The 24551-nt window shown below is 38.3% G+C and overlaps 1 protein-coding gene across 1 annotated transcript in view; it reads right to left on the minus strand.

Annotated features, from left to right (window-relative positions):
• Positions 1–24551, minus strand: part of tnr (tenascin R (restrictin, janusin)) — a 189158-nt gene that overhangs the window by 127110 nt on the left and 37497 nt on the right. The window contains 1 exon segment of the mRNA XM_030160124.1: positions 11059–11112. The gene's annotated coding sequence lies outside the window, so the exon portion shown is untranslated.

Consider the following 24551-nt stretch of genomic DNA (forward strand, 5'->3'; position numbering starts at 1 on the left):
CTAACCTCTGCTGCACTCCACTTCTTCAGCCAGTAATTATTATTGCTCATCACTGTCGGATTAAAAAAAGCAAACACTCTTTCTTTAAACTGGAAACTAGATGTCGACCCAGCAAACAAATATCTGCATGGTTGAATATCTGTGTCTAGTTATCATGCAATTTTTTGGATTTATTTTAAGAATTATCTTAGGCCTCATATACAGTCAGGAAAAAAATCCTTACACCATCAAAAGTCATCAAAAACAATGGTTATGCAATCAAGTACTAACTCCTGTGTGTATCATGTGACTAAAACAGACAGAAAAGAACATGGAATCCCTAAAAGCACTGTTTCTGACAGTACAATGCCATAGCTATTGATGTAAGAACTTGAGTGATTTTGGTTATTATCAAGAAACATAGAAAATGGTTAAATATCAGCTCTTAAATTAAACTCTTATGAGCTATTTTTGTTGTTATCATTATATTTGTCTAAACTAATGTACCTTTAGTTGTACCAGACATTAAAATAAACAAGAAATTGAAGAAAACAAGGGTGGTCTAATATTTTTTTCCGCGACTGTACACTGTCTGGCCAAAACAAAGAGTTTCACACATACAATATTCCATAGACCACCCTTAGCTTTAACTACAGATGTCTTAACTGGGACATTCTCTATGCCATGCAATGCTTATCAAATCTAAAAACATGTATTTCCTTCAAGATCTTGCATTAATGATGGGAGAGTCGAACCACTGAGTAAAATCTGTTCTCTCAATGGGGTTCAGGTTTGGACTCTGTGGTGGCCAATCCATGTGTGAAAATGATGTTTCATGCTCCCTGAACCATCCTCTCAGATTCTGAGTCTGACAAATCCTGGTATTATTTTCTAGGAATATGCCACTCAGTATATTCAGGTTCAGCTGACCTCATTTTATGGACACATAAAACTGCTGAATTCAGACGTGATCAACTGAAGGAACCCCAGATCATACCACTCCCCCTACAGGCATGTACTGCAGGCACTAGGCATGATGAGTAATCACTTCATCTGCCCCTCTCCTCACCCTGATCAGCCAATCAGTCTGGAACAGGATCAATCTAGACTCATCAAACCACATGCCTTTTTTCCCACTAAAATATGCTATGGCAAACTGATTTTTTTTTTTTTTTTTGAATATGCAGTATAGATCTGTGGCGGCTGCTTGTCTATCAGAGAGGGGAAGCTCATTGTTGGCTTAAATCAAAATTGTCAAGTTATTTAAACATAAATTTGGCCCTCCATTCCTTTTTAAGAAAATGGTCAGTGGCCTTATCGTACCAAGTGGGTGTCTTTTCCAGGGACTGGACCAGTGTCCTTTCAATGGCCAGCAGAGCTAGGCTGCTCAGATGGCCTTGGCCCATTGTGTTGCAGGTGTAGGACTTGAGCCTTTTTAAACAAGAGAAGCTCCTTTCACTCCAACCTAGCCGACAGTATGATTGATTTAACTATCTACAAAACGATATTAAACTCCAACAAGAAATGATTAAATTATGTAACTGAAACAAGAAAACATTGAAATTATGTCAGATTGAAACAAGGAAGTACAATGAGTGTGTTTTATTTACAGTGCAAGAAATGAACAAGTAATTTCGTAGTGGTTTCTCTCTCCATTTCACAGCAGAATGCGTGATGGTATTAAACTGAACTCTGTCAAGTGAAGGAGTAGATCTCAAAATAGCTGTCAATCAAACGGGATTCAGCCTTTTGACTGATCCTCCAATCAGCACATGGAAGCCCAGCGTCCAGCCCAGCCGAGGTCCACCCACAGCTCCATTTGCCCCCAGAGACGCTGAGCGTCCGAGGGCGGGACAACATCGTGGCATTTATCCAATTACCGTCCAGTTTTGAGGCAATGAAAAAAACTGTTCCACTCAGTCCCACTGAAGTGCATGGACGCTGAGCATCTATGGGCAAATGTATTGACCATAGATCGTATGAGAAAACAGCGCAACGGGAATGTATGAAAAGTTAACAACATCAAGTCCATTGATTTGTGATAAAGCTGATTCTGAACGAACTCATCTTTGAGATGAACGTGTTCTAACACATTTGTAGTCAATGAAGTGTCAACACAACCGTACATATTTGACCATTTAATTTTTGTAATTTTAGGGGAAGCTGAGCTTCCCTTGCAGTCTTTGAGAAAATGCCTCTGGTATAGATGTACACTGCAAATTATTTGATTCTAACAAAGATTTTAAAAAAACTTAGATTTAGAAGTGTTAGATTATTTATCGGGTTTAAGAGTTATTATTATTTGTTTTTTTTAAGTGTTCATCCATCTGCAGACATCTTATTTCTAGATTTAACAATCTTAATTCAAGAAATCTTGTCAAGTGAAATTATCCTGCTGCATGGACAGATATTTCACTTGTTCTGAGTACCTTTTTCCACAGATTTAATATTTTTATCTTGTTTTTAGACACCCTTCTTTGCAGTGTACATTACAGTTACAAGAACGTACTTATGACATAATCTCATGTAGCCAGAATTCAAATGCATTTCTACTGACTGAGCAGCTGCAAACAGAAAACAGTGCAGAATTTGTGTACTGTAACTGTCATCAATGTCAAAGAGCCAAGCCTTTCTGTCAGTGTTTCTTCTCCATAAAAGAGAAGTAAACTGTGCGCACTGGGGCAATACATAAAGCAAATTAAAGCTTCCTTTGAATTAAAATTGTTAATGGTTTTAAATAGATGAGAGCCTCTTAACAGTTAAGCAGTAAAGCAAGTAATTGCTTTTTCATGGACTCAGATTTGGAATTTCTATCATGTGGTGCGACTAACAAAATCCAATCACATGGATAGCAATTAAACTCTTCAGTGAACATCTGACAGGGTTTGGTTCCAGGAAAATCACAGAACTAACTGTGATCCATACTTAATTTCCTCTCAGGATGTCATTGGTGTTTTCTGTATGTAGCATAGATTAATAAAAGCCATGTACTGCTGTTATCCATGATACCTACAAGTCTAGATGCTCCTATAAATGAAAGGTTTTTAGTAAAGGTGTCCTACTTTAGTTCTTTTATTCAGAGAGCTCGCAGGAATTTTTTTTTTTCTTCAACAGTTGTTTCCAAACTTGGTATAAACTAATGTATTCAATGAGCGAGCACATTGCACATTTTATCAGAGAGAATAACAATAACAGAGGCTATTGAGCATATGTCAATGTGGTCTCAGTTCATTTGATTAACACCTTTGAACATATCTTTCTTGTTTTCTTTATGTCTTTACTGCCCGATAAACTTTTTTTTCAGTGAAGTGAAATGCTCAGTAGACTAACTTTATTACCTACAGATACACTGTGTCATTAGGTATGAATGATAGGACTCATGAGCACAGTGCTGAAGGGGGAAAAGAGTTTTATTAAAGAGAAAGCAAACTACACAAACAAACAAAAACCTGAATGGAGATGGAGTCAGTCAGAGTCAGGTGAAACTGAATGGTGGAGAAGTCTAGGTTATGGTAAGTGATGAGGTGTAATGATCCAATGTGGCACAGCCACAGAAAAGAACCTTATAAGCAGCTCCTAATGATAGGGAGCTGTGGCTGTGCAGCGCGCAACAGGTGGATGAGATGGTGAGTCTGATTGCTGAGGGAGGGGTCAGCGGCCACGCCAGAGCGGACCATGACACACTGCAGATGTTACATTGTAATGAAAATTTGTAAATCATTTTAGAAAGTAAAACTGTATGTAATGATGTAATATTAGTCCTCTGGTGTTAAAAAATGATGTGCATTGTTGATGAAGTAAAAAACCTAGAGTGTTTTTGGGTAAAGTAAAATAGAGGATTTGTGTGCAATCTGTGACATTGGAAAATATGGTAGGGATCCAAATAACCCTTTGATTTCCTGCTGTTCCCATTTTTGAGCCAGTCTGATTCGTCTGACTCACCCTGTGACCACCTCCATATGGTACCCTGTCCAACAGCAAGAGCAGATTGCATTACTGGACTGGTCACAGCGAATGGTTGCTGCTAACAAGTTGCTGCTCCTCTCTGACCCCTCCTTGTGTGTGTGTTTGCTTCATTTGCCGGTGTGTCTACGTGACAGTGTTACTGTGTGTGTGCTCTTGTGTGCGTGACCACAAGTGACTTGTTCCCAATAAGGAAATGAAATCCATTGTGGGATTTCCCCCCCCCCCAGCGAACCATTTTCTTTTATTACTTCACCTGCACTTCCTTGAGCCACTGGGTGTGCTCCCACGCTGCAACCAACTCCCAGACAAGCATCGGCAGCATCTATCTTGTGGACAGAAGTGCTGAGTGGCTATTACTTCTCAGCAGACCACATAAAAACCACAGCAATTAAACGCTATCGGGCCATTCGACTTTGTCTTCTTAGAGAAAAAAATAGTGGGTGAGCGAGAGAGGAAACTCAGAGAAGTGGCAATGAAAGCAAGAAAAAGATGGACTTCAACCGATGCTGCTTAACAGAGAGAAAGATCTTTATGTCACTGGTTTGAAATGGAGATGGAGGAATTAAGGAGTGTGAAAGTGGCTGCAAAATTAGAGTTGATGAAGTACTACGAAGCACCTGTTCTGAAAAGGACAAAAGAAAGCTCTTTAACTTATGTGGACTTTAACTTATGTGGAAAAGTAAAAGAAGACTGCAGCGTGGCAGTAACAGTAAAACCCACAACCCCAGTAGATTTATATTTAAAGTGATTCTACTTCAGCTGCATTTGTTGTTCCTGCCCTCCTCCAGGAAGTTTAAATTATATTCACTGCTCTTCAAGATGCTCAGCTGAGAAACTGTTCCTGAGTTATGTCTTTCCAAATATATGTTGCAATATGGCAAAGGCAGGTCCATGCTGATAAGGTTGCAGGGTTTACAGTAAATGTCTGGCTATTTCTACATAAATGTGTAATGCATTTATTTATTTATTTATTTATTTTTTTGGAGATGCATTTACAACCTCTCCAAGCAAAAAAGAACGGATGTTAAATGAAGATGAGAAAAACCAATATATGAGACGTCAGCATGGGTTAAAACTGATGTTGACCAGATAGTAATGAGGCTCCTGTGGAGATCTGCAGATTCAAGTAATGACACTGATTCACTAATTTTATTTATCAGTGCACTCAGAACACCAAATGGAACAGCCAAGAGTCAAAATGTGCTCTATTGGACATTCAATTATGGATTTACTGGTCCTTCAAATACTGTCAATGAGCTGTACTGACCTCTATATCTGTGTCTGTGTCCCACTGACTGCACTGTCACCTCTCTACAAACCTATATCACAAAGCAAGGTTAAGAGGTTAGCGGGGTAACACTGTCAGTGTGACAAAGGTGGGTCACTTTTCAACGGGGCACATCGCTATGGTAACTGCACATATAACTTGCCTAGGAGCAGGTTATGTTCCAGATAACAGATCAGAAAGTAGAAAAGTATCGCCCACTTACCAATCAATACTCTTGGATGAATAGATGAAAAAGAAAAAGGAAAAAAAAGACATAAAAAGCACTTTGTGTGTGGATAGTAAGAGGGCCTCTTAGGAGTTTTTTTTTTAAAGGAGTGGAGTTTTTAGAGACTGTCTAAACCTTTTGGCTTCCCTTTGTATACTGATATAATCCTACAGCAGCTAGAGCACAGACTGATTAAAGCACTAAAGCCATGGACTTGTTGACTTTATAAGGTTTGACAATAAACCTTCTTACCAGTTTGAATTGTATATTTTATTCTTTACTTGCTCACAGACCGTTTAACAAGGATGAACTGAAAGAATACAGCTAAACCGCCATGCGCGCCATAGGAATATATCTCTGCAGCATATTAATCTACCAGAACACATGTTCTAATGCTAAGTAAGATGTACTTGTGCCTTAATGATGTGTTATAGATAAGAATATTAACTCACACATTCACACAGTGTACAGTTGCCAGGTTTTCCTCTTGGCTCCGGCTGCAGCAGATGTGTTGCTTTAAGCCTGTATTATACTTTTAATTTTTCATATCTGTTAGGATTACAGTTTGTTCTTGTCGTGGGAGATGTGCAGCTCTACATGTATTTGTGTTTGGGCTTCATCTCATGCCAACACCATTATTTTCATGTGAATACTCTTATAAAAATTGGGTTAACAAAACAAGCTGGTAACCACCATCATGGCTCTTGTTAAGATAACTGCAATTATTCGGTTTAGTCAAGCTGGGTACACACACAATTAGGGCTGCACGATATTGGAAAAAAATAACATTGCGATTTTTTTTAACCCTGCGATATATATTGCGATACGAAAAAATACTCAGCTAGCTGTGTGGTGCCAACGTAAATGGTCAAACAAATTAGTTGTGTTATCTCTTGTTGTGGCAACAGATGCAAGGCGCTATCGACACAGAACACGTGTTTCAGTATCATCCTTCTTGTAGCCAAAATAATTCCAGATAACTGATGTTGCTATTCTTTTTGGCACCAAGTTTTAGTTTTCGGTGATTTTCTCTTGTTTGTTGCTCATTTTTCAATGTTACCAGTGACTCACTCCATGTGCAGGGGCGTGGTCTGCTTCGGCAAACTGATTAAGAATGATTGTGATTGGTGGATTGATGCGTGCAGTGTATGTCAGGTACCCAGGCTGAAGTTAGATGAGAACACGTTGAGTTCATTTGCCTCCTACATCGCAGGACCTGCAGTGGGACTATTGCGCACACGTACATTGCGATGACGATGTTCAAACGATATATTGTGCAGCTCTACAAGCAATGTAAAGATTGACATAATCATTATTTTACTTTCTTATTATTCCTATTGTCATATTTGGACTGTTACCTGCTAAGTGCCTTTCGATTTAAAGTATGTTTAAGGTTCCACACTTTGTTAGCACTGAACTCGAGATAGGTTGGGAACAGGGGGGTAAAAACATCACTCATCTAGGGTAGCGCTAAGCACAGGATGCAGCGACACTACACTGCCTGCAAAATAGCACCGGGGGAGAACTTGTGTTGTTAGAACATTTGTGCACAGGGAAGTGACCTGTGTTATTAAAATGACAAAATCCCCACAAAAGAAAACACCATAAAAAATATGTTTTTATCAAAATTGAATGTTTTCAGCATGTGGCTGTAGCTCAGGGGTTGATGTTGTTTCAAGTAGCAAAAGGGACTGTAACACACAGATAGCAGAAGGGAGGAAAATACTAACTGAAATAGTTGCCCAATGGCAGGATTAGTCCAGCAAAGTAAATCCTGTGAGACAAAGTACTTAAGTACTGCACTGAGGTTCTGTCTTTTAATTGTAAAAATATGACTCAAATACTGCACAGTTTTATCATAAAATGTAAACGTCTTATTGAGTGCAATAGCTCTGTGGATTTCCTCAACATGTGCATCATCTTTTGACTTTCTCTATGTTTGTCGACTGAACTTTCCATCCACTACTTTCCTCTCACAGACTGAACTTTATGCAAACAAAGCTCTGTTTTTCTCAGTGTGATTTAGTGACAGCATTATTGCCAATGCAACAGTCAATCCTGCTACTGTTGTCCCTGCCACATTGGAAGACCATTCCCATTCATCACGGCCTGTCTGCATATGTTGCAGACAACTAAAAATAGATGTCTGTAAACTCAAAGTAATCAGGATGAGGATGTAGGTACACAGCACACAAAAAGCATGACGAGCCGTGAACCAACACTGAAAATTACAAATGGCTGCCTGTCTCATTACCCAGGCAAATCGCATTAGCTATCCCTAGAAAGCCTAATATAGATGCTGCACTGTGTGACCCTCTCTCTTACAATCACTCTTTCTATCCATCTCTCTTTGTCTCTTTATACCATTTACTTTTCTTGTCTGCCTTTTCCACTCAGACTTTCTTCTTCTTAGCTCTCTTTTAGTTTGTGTCCCTTTGCCTTTTATATATTTCTGTGACTGTGTCTCTCTGTCTTTGTCGGTCTCTCTCTGCTGACCAGACAGATATATTCAAATGAAAGTTGGGGACAGAGCGATGCATTATTCAAAACCCTCGCAGGAAGGAGTGTTGGGAACAATGACAGGCAAATTCCCATTAAAGCAGGCCATTTGCTGAGACAACACATTCAAAGACCACAGTGAAGAGAGTAAGAGGCAGCTATACTCAGGAGAGGAGTTAAGTATCTCAAATGGATAAAATAGAGTGAGACAAAAAAATACATCTCATTTTCACTACACACAATAATTTACTTATTGTACTTAAGTCATTAAGGAGATAGACGTTATTGAACTGCACATTACAAGTATCAAACAACGACTGAACAGACACATATGAAACACTACTCATACAGCTGGGTTTATTAAATGATAAAGTTGGACACCTTTAACTTAACCACACAGTTAGCGCAAGCTAACATGTGCTGTGGGATCAGAGAGCAAAACCAAATGGCCTGTTAGCTGGCAGGCACTGGGCGTGCTGTGAACCTCAGTGGAAATACCTGTCACATAACAAGTTTAATGTGGAAAATCAATTGGCTGAACCCAGTATCCTGGATATTGCCAAGCTGGCTCTACAAATGCCCTTCAGCATGCTCATCACAACACATTTCTGATTCACAGAATCCAGACCGCTGGCATTGTTCTGAGAAATGTCAATATTGGACACTTCAAAAGTGAACAGACTTATGCCCAGTCAAAAAATATAGCTGTCATCTATGTTCCAGCTATTTTTACAGTGAAGATTAAATAGTGGCTGTTGATTATAGAGAATTTGCTGAGCCATAAACCTTTTTTAGTTTTATTTTTTTATGTAAAGGTTTAAAAAAAATTAAAACTTTGTTCTATGTCAGACTCGTTAAACTGCTGGTTGTCTGTCTTTGTATTACATTGTACACCACAATTTGAACAAAATGTCCAACTAATTCTCATATCGAGGACCATATGTTCAATGATACATCCACTCCTGCATCAGCAACACCTTCATTACAACAACAAACCTACCAAGTTCCAAATCAGTTTGACTTCAGACAAGTGGCTAAGAATATTCTTTTAAACATAATGGAGAGAGATGGATGGATGTATCTTTAAAAAAATAATAATTATAGTACAGAGACAATTGTAAATTGTCAAGGTTAAAACACCATACTGTACTTGACTTTCTATGATATATATGTGAGCCTTTCAGGAAGTACAGGCAGTGACTCTTGAGGTTGGTTTAATGAAAGAAGCTGTTCTGTACTTTCTTTCATATAGCCTTCCTTTACACTTGACATACTGTCATCTTAATGTACGCAACAGCATAACCAAAATTCATTTATGAATAATTAAGGTCTGTATCGAGTGGCTATATCACCTAGTATTTTGTTACTAAAAATATTGAGGGAGACTAGCTGATTAATTGTGGCACTCTTTCTGACCTTTTGACGTAGTGATCTGTTTAGACCACAGGGAGGGAAGTCTTGTGATTTTATCCAATGAGAACAAACAGTCTGCCAATAGCCTTTGGCGATCTCGATGTGCAAGTAAGCACACTGTTTCCCCTGGCCAGATCAATGTTTCTCGATTAGGCTGCCCGGGCCAAGAGGAATGCAGCAACTTTCCTATTCATCAGCTTCCCAGAGTCATTCTCATTTAATACATGCCACATAAATATGCACGCAAACCACACACTTGCATGCACACACACTCAAATACACAGCACTGTGTTTGAAGACAAAAGATGCACAGATGTCACAGACAGTGCAGACACATAGACGTCATCCATCCCGTGGCATTTAGTACAAACGTCAAATAGAGTAGAGGCTTGTTAAAAATCAATAGGCATTTGCAACAATCAATGGCTGGGTTCCTATGAGAAGTAATTAGAAAGGCAAACAAGCATCGGCGCCTTCTTCCTGTTTTTTCGCTAACACTCTGAAGCCACAACTAAGTGCTTGAACACTGCAGTCAGAAAACAATTTAATACAGCCAGGATACTAATAAGTAAAGATCAAGCAGGCAAACATTTCATTATTAGTATTAGTATTAAAAAAATTACAGTACCTACATCAATAAAATAATTGGAATGCATTCAGAACTTGTTTTTGTGTAATTGTTACAGTGTTTGACAGGAAACTACTTACGTTATTATCAGTGTGAATGAGGTTAGTTGGGTTGTTTATGGAAGTAGATACTGGCATATAATGACAGAGAAAAGTGTATGTTCTTTCCTGTTTATTATTTACCATGTCCTATCTATCTACCTTTTCATCTAAATGCGCTGTTTTAAAGTCAATAGTTCCGAAACACTCACATATTATAGTTAAATCAAACGAAGTGAAAAGCATGCTCCAAGGCAAAGGAGCATTATGGAATCATTATTTTATAACTGATCTACTAATTGTTGAAAGTTCTGGGAGGACTCGTTTGCCATAGGCTATTTCTGCAGCTTAAGACAAGGCTGTACATTCTGCTTTTGTTTGAAGGGCAGAATGGTTATAAGATAATGTCCATAGATGCAACAGAAGCACAGCCTCTCATGAAAGCCATGTGACCCAAAGAGAGCAACACTTTTTATTAACAAATCAACATACAGACCATAAAGTACTCTAAAAATTATAAAAGGGTCTAAAAGATAATTAACTTGTTGAATTTGGTGGCCTGATGACTGGAGGACGTACAGATTAAATACAAATTATTTTTATGGAGCCAGACAAGTAGAAAGTCATTACAATACGTGATTTCAATTAGGTGCAGAGTAAACCCACTGCAGAAGGAGTAAGGGTTTCTATAGATCATTGAGATATGGAACAGCCCCTGAAATATTGTGTGTTCTCTAATGCTAATATGGCTAAACGAGATACCCAGAGACATAGGTAGATAGCAAATGGTCCTTTGCTTATCTAAAAAAGTGCCTCGTAGCCAAGCTCCACACAGAAACACCAAGCTGATAAAAGGGATTCAAATATTAAAGACAGGTATCACACCGAGCTGCTTTTCATTACTTTGTGCAAATACACTTCTGCACACTCCCATACACTCATACATAAAGATAGCAAGAGTATATTGTAGAGAGGAATCAAGAGTACTCAAACACACACATTCAAAGGCATTCTGTAGCATATATATAAAGTTTTTTCCTACCTAGGGAGCACCTGGTGGAGTCGATCTTTGTACTGCTGGTGTGTTGAAATGCAGCTGTTGACAGAAAAAGGAGAGATTTCTGTTTACTTTCTATTCATCTATTAGATTTTATCACAGAAAAAGAGCACTCCATTTGATCAGGAGAACAAAACACACCGCAAGAAGCAGAACAGATACAAAATTATGCATCATCTCACAGCTTGTTAAAATCCATTCCTAAAGCAAATCACTCTGCAACAGAAATGTTCTTAAAAAAGTTAGTAACAGGTAATTTTTATACTTGTGTCACAGCAAACACCATATCTTTATTAAGTGGTAATGTAATGTTAATATTGCAAGCACATACTGCAAACAAAACTACATTAGAGCTCAGTTAATTGGTATTGTGGAGATGATTCTCATTTAACATAAGAGCCAGCACCCCGTACAGATAGAAGCAGTGATGAAGGCTCTTTGAGTGTGTGTTTATATCTATTATGACCTTTACTATTCTAGTAATCCACTGCTCTCATGAGCTCCTCACCTCATCCTAATTAAGATGAAATATTCTTCAAGCACTTAGAATCACTGTTGGGTTTTTTTTGGTTTTGTTTTTTTCAGCTTTTAGCTCCTGAGTCACATACTGTTTACTACAAAGTACTGCAACGCATACACATATATACCAATTCCCATGAGTGGTTTCACTGAGATCATACTCAATCTGTGTGTAGAAGCATAGAGATATGAATAACACGGATGTATGCCTCTAGCCTGCCTGTCTTTGCAAGTTCAGGTACACTTTTCATCTGTTCTCCTCTGTAAAAAAACACAAAAAACAAAAAACAAAGTGTTCAAAACTGCAGAACAGAAAGAAATAAATAGGGAGGCACTGAAGTGCACTGGGAAAGTGTGATTATACATTAAAGTTAGGATAAAAAAAGAAATTATATTTAGGTCAGCACTGTGCAATGTTTTTTTTAACTTAATGCTGTCCAAACATTCAGTGATTTTCAGGGAAAAAAAAGTCACAATTGAAAATAACAGGCTCTAAACTACCAAGGCAGCACAGTAGGAGTCCCTTACTTAGTGCGCCTCATTTCAACAACACTATAATCATAACTGAAGATACAAGAGCAAACACACCCTAGAGTAAAAACTGAAGAAACACTGTATTTTACAGGCATTAAAAGTGTTCAGTCTTTAAAACACATGGAAAGAGAAAACAAAGTGGAATAATCCACTTGGCTGAAAAACTACCAAGGTTAACATATCAGACAAGAAACCTCAATCAATACAAAGAGAATAATCTAAGGCAATGAAGATGTATGGCCAAACTAAAATGCAGTTTCTTTTTATGGCACAAGAATCAGTGTTCTACATGTACAAGTTCATTTATTATATAAACATAATTATGCCGGAGGTATGTTTTTAGGTTTATGGGAGTAAGTGCCATCTTCTGTTCTGTTGCATTTGAACTGGCACTGTGCCCAGAAAATCTGTTAGTGAATTCTCTGCCTCTTTGTTTTGTTTAGTTACAGACACAATGCAGCCTTAGAAAGGACACAGGAAGACAACAGCATAAATAAAGGAATTTACAGACGGTGATTATATATTATAAATTCCATTACAGGGTGGGAGTGAGAGAGAGAGCGACTATCTGACAGCGCTGACACACATCCAGCCACATCTGCTGTCGCAGCACTCGCTGCCTTTGGTGGGAGAGAATAAGATGGTGGCATGTGTGTGTGTCTGTGTGCATGTGTGGTGGATGGGATTATTATTTTCACATCTTTTAATTCCTCGTGTCATTCCGGGGGACATCCAACAGCTTGAGGGAGAATGTGACAAGACAAGAGAGGGAGATGAGAGAATCACAAGAGTGTGGGAAGCGAGACAGGCAAAAATGAAGGATAAAACGAGACAAGATGGTAGGTTGATTTTCGTAGTACGTAAAGAAAATAGAACCCTGCGTACAGGAACACACCTGCACCCATCCAGAATCATAAGATGGGCCTCCTTTGTTTCCTCACCACCATTAAAGTCTGGCACTGAAAGCCAGACAGCAGCTGCTACATGGGGCATACTTTACGCACTGCTTGATAGCTGCGAATATCACTGCGAAGCATGGCTCTCCTCACGCACACGGTTCAAGTCACACATTATCTTTGACACTATGATCACTGAAGACGGAACAAGGAACTAATGAACTGATGTGATCACATATAAATATAGAAAGCCTTAATAACAGTTTGATTACCACAAGTCTGCATAAATTACAGATAGACGTTCTGATCAGTCTTCTTAAGAGACAAGTCTTTGTTAAACCGTGACTGTCATGGACCATCTGTCGGTAATTAATCACGCAATTTATTAAAATTTCAATTTGCTTTCAGTTGTATTTTTTTCTTACAATTTTTAGTATGTGAAATGAATCGTCGTAACTGTTGGATGGATTGCTATGCTGATATTACTTGTCTATCCTTGTTAAGTTGACTTTTCACAAGTGATTAATGTAGGGCTGTGCGATACAATTTTAGCATTGTTGCTGTGATGTGTGTAACAGACAGACTGCAAGATGTGTCATGTCAGTCAAGACAAATTACCTCAAACACAACATGCTACAAGTTGCTTGATACAAAAAGGATTTACACTGGTTTACAATCTCCATGTCTAATCTTTGAAACAAGTCTGTCTAATATAATTTACCACAGAAAAACACTATTACAGATGCATCCACTGGTGTTACAACATATGGGAAAGGCTCAAACAATCATCTGGGGTGTAGTAAAAATTTGTTTGTTTTTTTTTTTGTTTTTTTTCTCCATCACAAAATATTTTGGAAGACAAATTACAGAAATGTCAGTTTAGTCCAAAATCAAGCAACTCTACATCAAATAATTCCCATGAAGGACAAGCAAAACAGTGTTACTATATATACTTGTAGGAACAATGTTTCAATAAGACATATTCCAACAAGGCAATCAGAAACACACTCCCACATATGGTTTCATGTTTCTATCGTCAGAGGTTCTGGAGTTACCATTAGGTGGTGTGGATGTGATTTCAGGGTAAATATTGTACTGAGGATGAAGAGCAAACAAACAAGGCATTTAGAAATAAAAACATGTTCTCAGTTCTGCATCACCTTCTAGATCAGGAAGAAATAGATATTCTCAAACAGCATGCATGTGGGGATTTTTCTTGCAGACCAACGCTTGCCTTCATTTCTGAGTCAATGACAGAAATGTCAAAATGTGCCCAATGTCCCAATGGTGAAGAATCCTTTAAAGCACATCTCAGGGGACCGAGACATGTAAGAAACCTGCCTTGTGTAAAAATTTCAAGCCAAAATGTGCTGTGGATTTTGAGTTACAGGCACAGAGAGACTGACAAATACAAAAAACTGACTGCAACACCCTCGCAGGGCTTGGATAATTAACTTGATATACACTATCAAAGGCTATATCCATCCCTTTTATCATAATTAGTCCCCATTCTCTGTGAGAGCTCATGGGCTCACTCTTTAAAACTTTATAGATGAGAAATGTTTAGATTCATCACTATCGTTTCTCTGATCACTCACGCTGACTTGCAGTCACAGAAATGTAATTGGTAAAGTTGAGAGTGAGCTGAAAATAAAACAACTTTTCAAACATACAAGAAGTGTTATGGAGGTATTATGAGCGTCATAGTACTTACGCCCAACACTTGATTATTTGAACGTTCGGAGTCTACTGTGCACAGCAAGGTGTTAAAGCTTGTAGTCTAATACAGTATTAGATGATAAGCCGCTGATTATGGGGAAGATCAAACAGTCGGAGTCCTCCAATAAAAGTCAATAAAAGGTGACTCTCATTTAGTACGAAATACCATTTGTTAGATTTTCTTTTTTTTTATTCCAAATACTGAATAATAAGTCTAATAGCACGCGGTACATTAGCATTTCTCTATTCATTTAATCTTTCGAGTCATTACCTCATCTTCACGATTCTTTCTTTCATGAGGAATGATATAGTGCTGTGGAAATGTCACAGAAGCAAAAATGCATATTTCTCCGGCCAGCTCCAGACCCACTGTCAGATGACAAACTTCTCAGCTATTTGTCCTCATCACAGAACAGCCTACACCTGCCCGCCTTAATTCCCTGCCCGTCCCTCAGGGGGGCTCTTTTCCACCCCTGCCTGGCATGAGTCATTTTTATGACCGCCACTTTGGCCCCCGTCGGCTTGAGTCGCCTATGCTTTAAACTCAGCAAGGCGAGTAAATCTGCCACCTTTAATTAAAATAGCTTCTTTTGTAACGCTTTCTATGCCTTTGTCCTCTGGTTCCTGATGACATAATGGTGCTGGGAACTTCCTTCTGCAGAGCTGGCTCAAAAGGACTGACCCCTGGAAAAACGGAGGTGTTATGCACTATTTTATGATGAATAAGCAAGAAATACGACACATCGCCTCATCTTTTTTTGCTTTGACCTGGTTTCCTGAGTGAAAACAAAACTATGGAGGTCGCAGGTAGGTTCCACTGATCAGAAATAACATTATATGAAACAAACTGCAACAGAAACTAATGACAACAAAAACAACTATAGTGGGTTACTCTGCATGAGGCACATTTTATTTAGAGTAAGTTTCTTACTGTGCAGTGTGACAAATTACAGCCTTTTTGTCTTTCAAGGTCAGCCTTTCTTAGAAAAATAACGATTTGTGAAGCTGAATCAATGAGGCTCATTGAAGCCGTTTTCCTACAATATTGTTCAGGGACTAACTTTGGTGCCATTGATTAGCTGATTTATAGCGTGCATCTGTTCAGGGCTGACAGTGAATCTAGAGCTGCTCATTACAGGAACATTATGTAGGAGAGGAGACAAGAAGAAGAAAAGAGAGCATTCACAAAGACCCAGAGATCACTCTTTGTTTGATCAGAATTTAAGTTAGTAGGTCTAATACAATTAGAAGAAAGTAAATAAATTTCATGTCTTTTGTGTATTCAAAGAATAAGTTGGGGCCAGCCTTGGCTCTGCAGACTCAAAAGGTGAACACCTGGAGAATCCCAAAATCTTCCTTAGCCCATATGTATTTGATGAATGAAATGACTGGGGGACAGACAGTAGTTGGCTCTTTTTATACATTCATACAACTGACAATGAATTACACCTCACAGTTTTTGAATATTATAGTCTGAGGTTAAATATCTCACTCTTCTGGACTGATTACACATTATCCTCAGTTCTTTTCATCTCAGTTTCTGTACTTCACTCTCTTCTCCTGTCTACCTAACTCCTATACTCTCTAATTTCCACTCCTCGTCTTTCTTCAACTCATAAAAAGGGCCTAGTAATGCACCACCCTCCCTTTTCTTCTTTTTATTTCCTTTCCTTTCTTATCTGCACCCCTGAAGGGGTTGTCTGTCTCCTAACCAGCAAAAGCAAGACTTCCACTGGTCTCTGCCTGGCCCCTATTATCAGAGCATGACAAGGAGCTGCAGTGTCGGCTTGTCAGCCTAATAAACATCCTTTATAGCAACCGCCTGGGTGTGTTTTGAGGGAAGTCAGCCAGCCACCAAGCAGTGGTCCATTGATTTCATGGATGGGCCACAGTACTTACACTTCCATCCGTCTATTATGCAGTGGACAGGCTGCAATTGTTTTGCCACGCACAGCCATACTTATGACACTCATAGTCCTCGAGGCTCTCTGTTTAGTTGTAGTCATGGTTATGGAGAAAGAGACAGAGAGAAAAAGGCAGAAGGGAAAGAGAAATGAAGGGGTCTCCAACACAAGTCAAGTGGCAGCACTCAGACCTGTAAGTACATTTAATCACAGGCCGCTTTTCCAGACCTTTACATAAGACTTTTTGTAACCTCTGCTTCAGAGGTCAGGGTCAATAAGACAGACATTTTCTCTTTCTCCCAAATATAATTCCTTTTTTGGTCTTGGTGCATGAAAGGTGAGGGGGCACACAGCTGTTGAACAAGCCAATCACTCACTTACAATAGTAATCACACTTTCGTTCCCCATCCTGTGGCACTTCAGCCATCCCAAGTAACTCTGAACATTAACTGTTGAGCAACCGAACACTGAGAGATACAAGGAAGAACAGGGGGGAAGAAAGCATCCAGGACTAAGAATAAGAGGACGACTGGTTCAGCACCATGGACAGCAATAAATCCTGACTTTCACTCACAGAGCAGGAGTGGAGCCAAATCCACTCCACAATCAAAATGTGCTTCTTTAACCTTTGCCTACAATAAATATTCATAACTGCTGGCCAGGTGGATATGTCAACTTAGTAGGCAAACAGCGTAGTTTCAGACTCAACATTCATTAATATGAAACACAGGTGTGAAAATGATCAAATATTAATCTAACATTTCACACAGGCATGTGGTGTTTTGTTTTCTGAGCTATATATCAGTCAGTGGATATTTCTAGTGCTTATAATGGATGCTCAACCCTTTGTAAAACCCTCTGCTGTTATTGTTTTTGACATTTAAAAAAAATCCCCTTGCCTGAGGCGTAATGCATTACAAGACCACTTCCGGGTTTTATTGAATGCTCACAGAACTTGTTTATTGATTTATGACTAGTGGCAAATGGGTCATCCTGGTCACTTCATTTACTACAACATCAATGTCAAAAATCATTCCATATTATATTTATTTTCCTGGCAGTTTAATAAGATACAAACCAGAAACAACGGCCATTAGAACCAGAAAAAGCAACATTTTATTAAGAACAACCAATGTGGAACATGCAACCAAGAGGTCACAGTCAGTCTAATGCTGCTATTATTGTATTTGCTATCTTTTGAAATGGACGTCTGTTGGGATACAATGCAATTGGTGATGCTGGAAAAACAGCATTACAGAGCTTTGTGCAGCAGTGGCACTGAGACAGGCAAACTCGCCAACCCGTAAAACTGTCAGGGCGACCTTCACTTAACCTCAGTATTGATGGTCCAATCATATGGAGAATATGAATTAGCACCTTCAGGGATTTCTTCAAATGGAGCATAATTCTTGGATATGTCTAAAGAAAGAGAAATGAATCATAGAGTGACTTTATGGCATTGCCCAGAGAGTTGGAGAAGATGAATTTCAAAAGCATGTTTTCCTCATGCCTCCCTACAACAAAACACGCTGTGGTCAGAATAGTGATTAGAGCATTGAATTGATCGAGAACAATCACATAAAAAGTCTCCGTGTACCCTCTTACTAACATCAACAACAACTGATCACCTGACTTGTATGAATAAAACAGTTCAGAAAATACATTTTGATGTTGGGCTGCTGGTCAGCATCTCAAGTATTGATCATACATGTATATCCACCATAGCACTAGAGACATGGACTCTCCTGAGTAAAGCTCAACAGCAGTATTGACCAAACACTGCACAGCCTGCATAGTTATGGTCCTGCAAAAATCACTGAAGATGTTTAAAGGAACAGATGTAACGTCGGTTATTATTTCACATCTGGTGGCTAAAAAATCAGACTGTTTTTTAGTTTTTTAATAATAATGATAATTGAAATTGTCTGGCAAACTACTTAGGAAAAAGTAAATCCAGTTCATCATCTCAGACTAGGGAAGCTTCAAAAATAATGAATAAGAAGGAAGGGGGCAAAAATCTTCTTCAGAATAAGTTGTTTTGCATTAGATTAGGCATCCTATGCTGTATGAGTGTGTTATAAAACACTGCCAGTGGCTCTGCCCCCCCCCCACCTTTGTTCAGCTTTCTATTCACTGTCTTTGCTGTTTGTACTATAAATAGACCTCAGTGTCCATTACTGTTTCTGGACTCCTAAAAGACCTTGTTGTACTTTCTAAGCTCTCTGTGCCCGTCAGTAGCTTTCCTTTCAGACACTGGATGTACCCTACAACTATAATATAATTATGTTTTTTCTCTTCCTGTGTATAAAAGCCCTAACAAATGTCTGGGTTAAAGAAATGCTGCTTGTTTTGGAAAATGGAAGACAGAAATTTATTTAACAGGATAAAATAGGCAAATCTTACTTCTGGTGCTGCAAGTGACATTTACATTATCAGTCCATTGCAAGAAACCAGAACCACAATTTGATGTCATAATTTCTTACTTGGCCTGATCAGGAAAATTATATGATCTAGAATAAAGAGGATGGTGCATATCATATTTATATGGTAACTATCAAATTAATTCTATTGGCTGATTATTACATGTACAATACATAGACTAATACAGTAACTCTTTATAACATTATTTTAAGTTTAATTTAAATGCAAAGCATGGTAGTAACCTATTGTTATCCCTGAAAGAGTAATGCTATCTGAAACTAAAAAACCTAAACAGAAAAACTGAAATAGAAAATTTAAATTAGACTTAGACAAATAATCCATTAATAGATTGTAAGAAATTTAATAAATGTAACATTTGTGTCACAAAAGTACCTTATTTTAGGTATTTAACACATAACACCTACTGATAGCTCTTTTATTTTTTTTCTTATTTAACATTAAGCATTTATCAATGTATCACTGTATTTAGATCTGTAGTGATAAATCAACTACTGTGATAAATCAGTTTAAGTAATTTTCACTCAAACTCACTCAAATTCAAACTAATATGTTTGGTTTCTTTACTTCTCAGCTACGGTAAACAGAGTAGTGGACCATACAAGCAATATGAGGATGTCATTTTATACTCTAATTGATTAAAAATGATAATTAGCGGCAGCATTAACTGTATTTAGGACTGCAATGGGAAATATACTATTAGGTAATATGAGGGAAATTACACATTTTACATCTTTATTCTATTACTGGCATTCATTTTAGGGACTGGAAGGGTCACTGGCATTTCCGCTTTTTATTTCAACCATTATTACAACAACAAGTAATGTGAATATATAGAGCACTTAGAACTACCCAACTGATTTCTTACAAAAAGATCTTGTCATATGACTCATCTAATGAGTTCTGAGTCTGTAATATTAAAAGAAAATATCAAGTCGTAATAATAGTGGACATAACTAAAGCTTCAGTTTGAGGAAGTACAAGACAAAAGAAGGATGTCAGGAACAGAAATGTGAAAAGCTTTTATTAGCTGCAGTGTGTGTGTACCCACTGTAAGTGACTGATTTTGAATATGTTGATGCACTATGATTATAAGGTGCATGTACTGAATACAAACAAGTAAATAAAATATGGGGGATAAGAAAATGGGTGCTTATATTTCTCGTCACGACACAGATAAACACATAAAATTATGTGTGTAAATGTTTTGTGTACAGTAAATTTATATTTTGACAGTACTATCAGAATTGCAGTTTAGAGTGACACTTTGGTAATCACACTGGCGGCAGCAGGATATTGGATTTAACTGAAATACATAATAAATGACATCTTTCCAGCAACTGTCGTGGGCTTCATACAATATGTCTGACAGAAATAAATACCTGCGTGCACATACACATGCTGAATACGATCCCACTGAGCCTGTCATGAGTGCATAGGTGCTTGCTTGCTCATCAACTTCAGGCTGAAACACAGAACTGCTGTCAAGAAAAAGTACAGCACATGGCGGTGGTGGGGGTGGTGGTGGGGAGTGGGGTGGGGGTTTAGAGTACGTCACTTGAATACTGGACACGTTTTTTTATTGTTTTGCAAGATATACCGCAGCACAGCAGCAACTGAGGACTCGTTCATCTTTAACCCATAAAGACCCAAACATCCACCATCAGACAAAACCATCTACTGATCTAAACTGTTTAATACCTGTTGATCCACTAATCCGATCAATACATGTAAATAATTGGTGTAAAATGCAGTTTGTCATCTTCACATGGTCATTAGATATGACCCATTTGGAGATTCAGAGGCTCCATAGTGAACGTTGAAACACCTTCATCTTCTACAACATTGATTCACCAGTAAAACCCATAGAGTTTTATCAGTGACAGTGGATAAAGATGTTTGGTTTTTTTGTTCAGTCATTGATATCTTTGGTGAAAAACTCACTTCTTCTTCAGTTTTCTTTGTTTCCAATATAATAATCATCAACTTTAATCTGAGCTTTTATAAACATCTATATGATCAGTACATTAAATATAGGAAAATATCCGATTCCTACCGAAAAAAAGGAAAATATAGAGAATAATGTTATGATAAATGGTGCTAAATCGCTTACGGAAGTTAAATAGAGAGAAAAATTCATTTGGGGACGGCCATAAAAGTAGCTCTAGGGCCTTTATGAGTTAATCAGAAAACAATAACCTTTTGTCCCATGCTTTCTATATCTTAAGTGATTTCTGCAAAGTCTCTATTTGTTCTCTCTTTATAATTTGTGCAGGGAAGTGATGCACTGACTACACTACAATCAGCAACACCTCCTACCACTGCCCAGGAGCTCTGCCATTTTGTCCGTCAGAGTAGTCTCGTTCCTGATCAAGGCCTTTCCTTGCCTGGTTGCCCTCTTAGGTCAGAGGACCAACAGACCCCCTTTTTTTTCTCTTTTATTTCTTTCTTCTTTGCTCTAGTGAAATGCAATCTCTTTGCAAACTGTCACTTTACACCATCGATCAAAGCTACACGCTCGCTGTTTCAAAATCTACAGCCTGTTTCAACTTTCTGGTAAAGGTTACTCTGAAATTAACATCTCTTCAATAGACGTATGAATAAGGGTTTCTCTCTCTCGCTCTCTCTCTATGTACATATAATACCATGAAAAATTCTGCCAGGCTGATTTAGACGAAAGGAAGGTCTGGGATGAAGGTTCAGACAGTGACGACAATACTTATCCATGTGGTTTTTACAGGATAACAATATGGTAAAAAAAAAAAAAAAATCAACCTTGGAGGCAGTGTTCCCTGATAAATGAGTAAAATATAACACAAAAGTGCCAATAGTTGTTGTTACTAAGGTGCATTATTTTCCCTGACAGGCAGGCAATTTGTCAGTCATGTTCCAAGATTTTTTTGTTGCCACCAATAAAAGCTGAATCATCATTGCTCTCTAGTCTGTTGTTCAGAAATGTCTATCCCCAGATGTACATATATCTCTTATATATTTTCAAGTGCTTGATTAATGGTTCTTGTGACACTGTTAAATGAGAAATGTATTGATCAAACTGTGCATTTACTGACAAACAGCGCAATGATTAATGATGATATTAACATTAACATTTCATCCTTGCCTAAAACAAAGTTGAAATAGTATGAAGTCTAATACTTAAAACCAGCAGTATTGAGTAAAATGCAATTATTTTAAACAAGGAGTGACTTATTAAGCTGGAAGTGATGAAACTTGAAAGGTATCATTATTTGCACTAAATTTGTGCACAGAGAAAGTGATACAATGCCACTTTATTCAAAGATGGGAAATTTCATTGTGGAACCATTCATATCCTGTACACTCACAGGGCTAAAAATTAAACGACCAAATCATGAAACTGTTTTGCTGACACTGATTAAGAGTCTATTGATATGGACACACAGATAGCAGTTTAAACTGATGAGTAATATGAGCACAAATTCCGATTTTGTGCAAAAACAATTCAGTTTGTCCTCAACTCACTACCAAAGACGAGCATCTTTGTAGTACATGATGAACTGCTGATGAAAACATCTGGTAGTTTGTTTTTGCTAGAAGGACAATCCCCTTCACAAATGCTTCAATTCCAGTTGAACTGTAATAAAAGGCTCTCAAATGGTCTGCTAGGTCAAAACATTCTGCAAAAAAGGAAGGTGAAATAATGCAAAACAATATGGACTCTTGCCACGTGTGGATCCTTGGAGAGCAGCAGAGGATCAATGAGAATCTTCTTTTTTAAAGCAGCAGGGATGTCCTCCAGCCAGAGGAAGAAATGATCTATGTAGATCTCATTAGCCCCCTATGATGACAGACATACGACCAAATGATTAATGGCCAGCAGGAGAAACAGGAGAATTATTGACATGACCTTTAGGGATGCCTCCATTCAGGAGTGAAGAGACCGACATGTCTTCCGCTGGAATGATCCACTTTGACATTTCCACCTTTTTGCTGCTCACCTCTCTCTCTTCTTGTTTCTCCATTGCTTTTCCTCTATCTCTTCAAAGTATAGCAAAAACCTCTAGCACATGTCCTAGTGAGTAATTGTATTTTAGAATATGAAGAATATAAAGCAACACTGGCCAAGCATGTTCACATTTTGTGCAGAAACTGCTATTATTCCAACCTTATTACAGTATTCTGTGGGTATGATTCTGTATTCATAATGTTCATAAAAGTGTTAAATTCACCTTTAATGAAATTGTGGCTGAATAGTCATCTGCCAATTGGATTTTATGGACACATCCTTTGTGAAAAAAGTGAAAGTCAATAACAGTAGACAGTGTCATCTCAGATGATGAGGTTTTAATGATGGGGAGCCATCCAGTCACCTTTCTACAACCCCCAGAGATAAAGGACCACCGACGGGGAGCTGGAACGTTGAAAGAATTAATTCAACATTGTGTGAGTGTGTGTGTGAAGCAGTGAAGTGCAGAACAGTGATGTAGATGAGAAGTCAAAAAGAAAAAAGAAAAAGAGGAGAGGCAAGCATATGAGAAGGAAACAATGGCAGTAGGGAGGACGCAAGAGGACAAAGAGCTACCACTAATATCTTTTCTGTATATTTCTATTATGTTCAAGAAAAAAATGGTACTAAAAGGGCACAGAGGAGCGAGGAAGGGATAATGAAAGAGACAAAGAGGGGGAGAGAGTGTAGAGAAGGGGGAGGTGGAGGAGATGAAAATAAAATGATGCAGAAAAAAATGGCATGCATGGAGAGGGGAGAGGAGACAGATGGCAGATAGAAGGGCCAAAAGACCAGCAAAGATGAAGATGAGGAAATGGCAAACAGCATTAATGAAGTAGGAGTGGAGGTTGGGAACGTTCACTGATCGGTACCGTCAGAAGCCCCTGCGATTAATTGGTTTGAACGAACACAGATGTTTGCTTTTCGCTTTGGGCTCATGCTTACCTCCCCACTTTCTCTGCCTCCTCTGGCGGTCTGGATCATAATCGATCGGGGAGAGCTGCAGCCTCTCAAATTCATCTGGCTCACTGTGATCATCCCAAACTGCCAGCCTTAAATGAAGGGACTCAAGACCACCAGGGTCACTGATTCAATTTTCTCCATAGGAGGTGCTTAAAATATTTTAAACAAGTCACTGTGCAGAACACAGAAAATCTGTTTACTATGTAAAGCTATGCATTGTATTTTGAAAATTGTTTTTTTTTTACTTTATGTTTGTGTGTTCACACTCAATGCCACACATACAGTCTTAAAAAAACATCCCTACTTAACATTAAGATGTTGTTGCTTGTAAAAAGCTGCTTTTGCATCTCAACAACACTTTTTATTCATTAATATTTATCCATATCTGTTAACTACAACTCTCATGCATAGACTATCGTGCTGCTCCATGTAACTAGTGAAAAATGTTTTATTTGCTGCAACTTCAGGTGATTCAAAAGATGGAAGTAGGAGAAGCATAAATATGCCTCTGGGTTCAGCTTC

The sequence above is a fragment of the Sphaeramia orbicularis genome, chromosome 17, assembly GCF_902148855.1.
Source record: "Sphaeramia orbicularis chromosome 17, fSphaOr1.1, whole genome shotgun sequence".
In the NCBI taxonomy this organism is placed as follows: Eukaryota; Metazoa; Chordata; class Actinopteri; order Kurtiformes; family Apogonidae; genus Sphaeramia; species Sphaeramia orbicularis.